The sequence below is a fragment of the Zingiber officinale genome, chromosome 1A (assembly GCF_018446385.1).
Source record: "Zingiber officinale cultivar Zhangliang chromosome 1A, Zo_v1.1, whole genome shotgun sequence".
Lineage (NCBI taxonomy): Eukaryota > Viridiplantae > Streptophyta > Magnoliopsida > Zingiberales > Zingiberaceae > Zingiber > Zingiber officinale.
In genome coordinates, this window is record NC_055987.1 from 60,014,427 (window position 1) to 60,020,779 (window position 6,353).

Here is a 6,353-nt window from a genome sequence, read left to right on the forward strand (position 1 = left end):
TCTACAATAGTCATGGCTTATCCGCACTTCCATTTCAACAAATATCTTTCTATATTTGTTTTTTTTTGGTACAACCAAGCATCTTATCTTTTAATCTAAGAATCAAAATTTCAAATTTATTTTACATCTTTTATATACTCATAGTATTGTCACCCAATATGTTTCCAGTTTATCTTAGTTGTCTATAATTAACTATTTAATTATGACTCAATCATAAGTGGAACCTAGACGTACATGATAATCTTTAATTAACCAAAAAATTACAGTTGATTTCAAAACAAGTTCGGAACCTTCAACAGCTATAGTGAGTAGTGCCTCGTTCCTTTTACTCATCTTATACTCACTTAGTTCAAGATATAATCTATATGTCTATCCCCACTAGACTGATTACGTCACATCTAGCCCAAGTAATACTTCCTCGTCCTACGAATTTAAATTACTCCTACATGTGTCTAAGAGTCTTATACTCTTAACATGTGATGATTTGTAAAGACTTTGAGTAATAATTCTGACAAGTGGCTAAAGGGTATACATCTCCCTGTAGGGAGCGATGAATCCTCTATGGACTATCTAAATACTCACTTGGACTTATACCTAATCATATCTGGTCCACATCTCTGAGATGCTTTGCTTAAGATATCAAAGTATAAGTTTCTATGGCCAATGTGACTTGAATACCTTAAGTCTAAGGAAACTTGTACTTAAGTGCAGTAAGAACTTTACATATATATCCATATATGTAGAGAACCATATGAAGTCTTACAGAGGTCACTCTAATGAACTAGTTACCATAACTAACATCCACATTTAATTCTCGACATCTCAATGTCTCCAGCTAATGAGTAACAGCTATTTAGTTTGACCAAGGAATATAACCCGTGCTAGTCTCACAAGATTGATGATGCAAGATATGGTAAATAAATAATATGTGTTATTGGAAATGTAGAATTTTCTAAAAATGTTTAGAAATTTTTCGAGATTTAACGGAGGTCGAATGATATGTTTTAAGAGGATAGATTTATTGAGCTTGGGGAAAGCTTATTTGGAATATCCCTTAAATGAGAGTTGATTGATTTAATCAACATAATGTTTAATTAAAATAACCCTATGTATATAAATTAAACCTAAGTTGCATTTTCCCTAATTCTTCTCCCTATCCTCTTCCCTTTACCTTCACCTAAGCCCTTGATATGCTCGCCTGTGAAACTCGATTATTTGAATGGGTTTGGATTCGAAGTCTCCATGAGGTTCTTGCTTTATCTTGAGTTGTTTTCTGGTTTTCACGACTGGTACCTAGAAAGGGTTGATATGCTCTTCTGTGAAACTTGATTGTTTGAATGGGCTTAGATTTGAAGTCTCCGTGAGGTTCTTGCTTTATCTTGCGATGTTGTCTGGGTTTCACAATTGGATTTGGTAGGGTTCAGGTTTTCTTTTTGGTTGAATCGAGTTCTTAGACCCAATTCTTTGTGAAGTCGGTTGGGCTTTGATGTTCGGATCTTCCTCATGCCTTCGGAGATTTTGGGGATAGTTGTGCTCAGCTCCGGGTTTGAATGGGGATGTTATCATTTCTCTTTCAAATCCGGGGACGATGTGTTGTGGGAGTTTAAGCCTTGATCGAGGATATTTCTATTACTACTGAAATATTGAACAGATTAGGAAGGTGTAGATTTAATTCGATGGTGTTTTGTTTCCTGAGAAGCTCTGGATTCTTCATGGATTTAATTTGAAGATGTTTGGCTTTTTTTCTTAGTCGTGGAACTTGGGGAATTTAGTTGGTGACCTTGGTTTTCATTCGAGATAGTCACGTCTCGTGGATGCATCTGATCTTACTCCTTGTGTTAGTTTTGGATTCTCTGGTTTTCTGATAAATAGTTATCGAGACGATAAGTTAGATTGTGGTGCTCTTGAATTTCTTCGAGCTAATTGTGATTTCGTGGAATGATCAAGTAGGTTGTAATAGAGTTCAATACAGTTTTGCTTCTTGGGGTTGGCTTCGGAGCTTGCTGTTGGATAGGCAGTATGGTGGTGATTTTATTTTGGTGGTGTTTCTATTCCCTCTGTGGATACTTAGATGCCAGTTTGGAAATTGTTTGCAAGTAGGTTAGGTAGTGAATATGGATTATCCTCCTTTTGTGTATGCATTTATTGCCCCCACGGACGGGATCAACTGGTTATGACATGGATTCTTGCAGCATGAGTCGAGAGGTCGAGGGTCTGCGGCAGCAAATGCGATAACATCAATATCTGTCCGTGCTAAACACCTGAGACCACCATGTCATAGCTGGGCCCGTATTCACCGTGATTTACTCCCTCTCATACTTGTGGGGCCGGGTTGAGGGGGCCGCTAGGTTGGCGGTTCCAACCTTTTTGCAGCATGTTTTGGTTATTTATTGCCATCTTGGATGGGTCTAGTGGCTAGCATATGAGCTGTTGCCATCAATGAGGTCTGGGGTTACAATCTCGGTAAAGCCGAGGTAAATATCTCCCTTATGTGCTAGTCACTATTCCAAAGGCTAGTAGTCGCCCGTGATTTACCTCCTCCGTGTTGGCCCTGGGACGGGTTGACGGGGGCACTAGGGGAAAGCGTATTCGCCTTTTGCTACCAATGTTTCGGTTATTTATTTTAAAGAAGATATGAATATAGAATGAATGAAATGTGCTAATGATGTAAATATAATGAAATGTGTATGCACACATGAGGTGACAGTAGGGATGGGTGCCTCAGGATGAGCTCCGAGGAGGACCCTTCCAAACTTGACTTATAATTTAATTTATGTTAGCTTCAGCTATATGACTGCATGTGCTCTAGGAACTACCTCTAGGGTCATAATTATGGACTGTATGGTTGGTTCAAACAACAGTTACCATATGTGTGACATACTCATTTTAATTAGTGGTGTAGAATCTTTTTGTCTGCAGTGCTTTCTTTTATATGCTATTTAAATTTATGTTCCCTGTCCTAGTTATTAACCTTTCTTCTTATGGATATCATACTTTCATATTGGGATGTTCTCACTGGGTCTATAGACTCATTATTAACTATGCAGGTGAGGGAGACACCTCTCAGGGTTATATGGAGGGCTTACACACGGTGTAGTTGAGGAGGTGGGATGGTGCCTCGACACATTGTCCTAGGACTTTTAAGAGTGCTATGACGGTTCTGGTTCTGTGTAGCTTGTTCTTTACTAGTATAAGGAAATGTGTAGATGTCTTCATTTTATATGTAAAATACCGGAAAAATGACGGATAATAATAAGGGAAATTTTCGAAATTTTTAGAAATTTTTCGGGAATTTTTCGGAGCTCATATGGACGAGTTAACGGGGATAAAAATGGGGTCCGGAAAAGCCTGATTAGGCTACCCATTTAAGCGAGGAAATGTTTATTTTCTTAAAGTTCTTTATCTTTTATTTTATTTTCTTTTCTTTAATTTCCTTCTTTCCTTTCCTCGCCGAAACCCCCTGCGCGTCTATCTTCCTTTCCCCGTCGAAGCCCTCTCGAGCCTTAACCGCCCACGACGGTTTTCCTCCTCTCCCTCGCGTGCATAAGGCCGGGACCAAGAGAAGCCGGTGTTTCTCTTCTCCCTCTTCGCAGCTGAGCGACCTCCTTTGTGCCCTAGCGAGCCCCGACGTCGATTTCTCTTCTTCCTCTTCTCTCCTGAGCCGCACACCGCCGACCGAGCCTTCTTTTCGCACGAGGCTAGCCCAGCGACGCCAGTCGATCGCCGGCCCCTCTTCTGTGCGCTGTGCCCTAGCTTGAAGCCGACGGTGTAGCCGAGCACCGACCACTCAGTCCGGTACCAGTCGCCTGTGCCCTAGCCGTCGTTGTGAGGTCTGAGCCCCATCCCCACTGCCGCCAAAGACGTCGAGCACCACTGCACAGTGCCGCCGTCGCTTGACCTAGCCCGACCATCAAGAAGCCTGCTGCCATTGTCGACGAAGCTTCAGCCACCTACTCGAGTGTTGTTCCACCGCCGACTGATTTTGGAGTTTTCTGGTCAGTTGAGCGTCAACAGAAGTTTGGGTTTTGGGTATGAAATGTTAGGCTTCAATTTGATTTATCTGGCAATCTTGAGATATTGAGGAAGTGTATTAGCCTAATATGTGTTTGTTTGGGCAGCAACTCTTTGGTCTCCAACAGCAGTCATTCATTCCGGCAGCACTATCCCTAGTTGTGGATCAACATCGGTTGCGAGTAGAGGTAAGGAGTATAAATTTGTTTTGGTATTAGGTTCGTATTTGGAAGAGTTCAAGTTGATTTAGGTTTAGACCTAAATCAAATTGTATAGTGAAACGAATTAGGGTTTTGGTAAATAAGGAATTTCTTTAGCTATGTGATATATATGTAGCTAAATTAAATGTGGCTATTACAGGACTTTGATTTGAGACGGTATCTCGATGAGTATCTTGATTATCGGATTGAACCTTTTCGATTTGGAGGCGGGTACTTTTGACTTTATGTCTTTGATATGCATAGTAGTGAATTTAACAAATATCAATAATTATGTTTCTTGTTTGTTTCGGTTAGTCACTACCCGATACCTGTTACATGCTTGGTTGATTGCTTGTTTTGTATCTCATGTTATTGCTTACCTAATTATACATGCTTATAGGGGTAGTGATATAACCATACTTCACCATGTTCAGGACCTAGGTGTGATACCTTATATGATCTGTGTACCCTTGATATGATTTATTGACTATGGTGCACATCATATATGTATGTAGATTGGTTCAGTATATTACCATGCTTAGTGTCATGCACCATTCGCATGATTGCATGCTGTGTGATAGATTGCTCCATTATTGTCGAGCACATCGCCAGTTTCATCACTGTTCGGTGCTCCGTTGTGACGCTCATGGGTAGCGTGACGCAGCGTGGTAGCACGTCAGTTTGCTCTGTTCGGTGCTCCGTTGGTCCGCTCATGGGTAGTGTCACGCATCGTAGAAGCACGTCAGGGATCCCACCCCGTCATGGTGTACCGGGAGATGAGAGCATTGCGCTCCCCCATTTATGATTTGGGGTAGGAGTATGTGTGTACTCCGACAGCATCCCGTCCACTCGGTCACTCATCAGGAGTAGTGACGTTAGAGTGCACGGTTGTCACAGCCCTACCCACTCGGTCCCACCATTGTGTGTGAGATGGCTGACTGGCGTCAGGGGTGACCATGACTGCATTGGTATCATACGCATTGATGCATTTATTTCTTGTGATTGTGTTTGCTGCATTTATTTGCTGCATATTGGTTAGATGCCCATGCTTGACATGTATACAGGATTTCTATACCTCTCGGACTGTTTATCCTTGTACCAGGTCCTGGTTAGTACAGTATTCTCTTGGTTATTTCAGTTTCCATTTACCTTCATTACGTCAGAAAACTGTACGCATGATTAGTGTTAGTTGTTATTTCCTTACTATGTATATCAGTTGTACCTGCTGAGTGTTGGACTCACACCCTCCTCCGTTGCTATTTCAGGTTGATGCTATCAGGAGAGAGTTCCAATTGCTAGTCCCCTGCAGCCCACGAGGCTGTTATTTGTCTTTTGGCTTTATGTACTAGACTATGTTTTGAACTTGTTATGTTTTGAATACTTTGGATCCTGTATGGATTGTACTTGTCGATGGATTTTTATTCGATATGTTTTACTACATACTTGCCTAGACCGCAGAAGAGGTAAGTGGATCTTATCGTCGGATTTGTGTTTTATGGGTGTAGTGGAGTAGGGTTGTTTTCGAGTCATCGTACTACTGTTCAGTTTGATTGCTTATTAAACTGCGTGAATGTCTATGTGTTGTGGTTTGTTTATTATTGTTATTATTCCAGCCACATGTGGCTGAGGTATATGGTGATGTAGTAAGTTTCAGATTGTCCGCCGTATAGGGGAGATGCTGTCGGTTCTTCGGACAGGGACTCCTCCGGGGCGTGACAATTTAGTGGTATTAGAGCAGGTATACGATACTTGCTATGTGTTCTGGATTTTCGAGATTTATCTGATACCAATTTATTTGGTATCAGAGCACAGTTATACGACCTTTGTTTTCCTATTTTGGATATTTGAGATAACCTGATACCAATTTATTTGGTATCAGAGCGCCAGGTTGGCGATACTTGTTTGATTTTCATGTTACGGATTTCGAGATTTATCTGATACCAATTTATTGGTATTAGAGCGGGTTATGATACCTGCTTTTGGTGTTCTAGATATTTGGATATCTATTTCGGTTTGTACGGATTTCCGTTATGGTTATGTTTCGGACTTCCGTTTCGGATTTATATGGATTTCCGGCGATTTTCTCGTTCGGAATTTTGAAGTCAAATTAGGGACTAGACAACAACGGAACATCTCCAGACA

At 41.1% G+C, this 6,353-nt stretch overlaps 1 long non-coding RNA gene across 1 annotated transcript; it reads left to right on the forward strand.

Moving 5' to 3' along the window:
• Positions 1 to 1,142: 1,142 nt before the first annotated feature.
• On the forward strand, positions 1,143 to 3,281 carry LOC122025461. Its single transcript, XR_006123721.1, has 2 exons — positions 1,143 to 1,247; positions 3,048 to 3,281. It is a non-coding gene; the product is annotated as an uncharacterized LOC122025461 (long non-coding RNA).
• Positions 3,282 to 6,353: the final 3,072 nt, after the last annotated feature.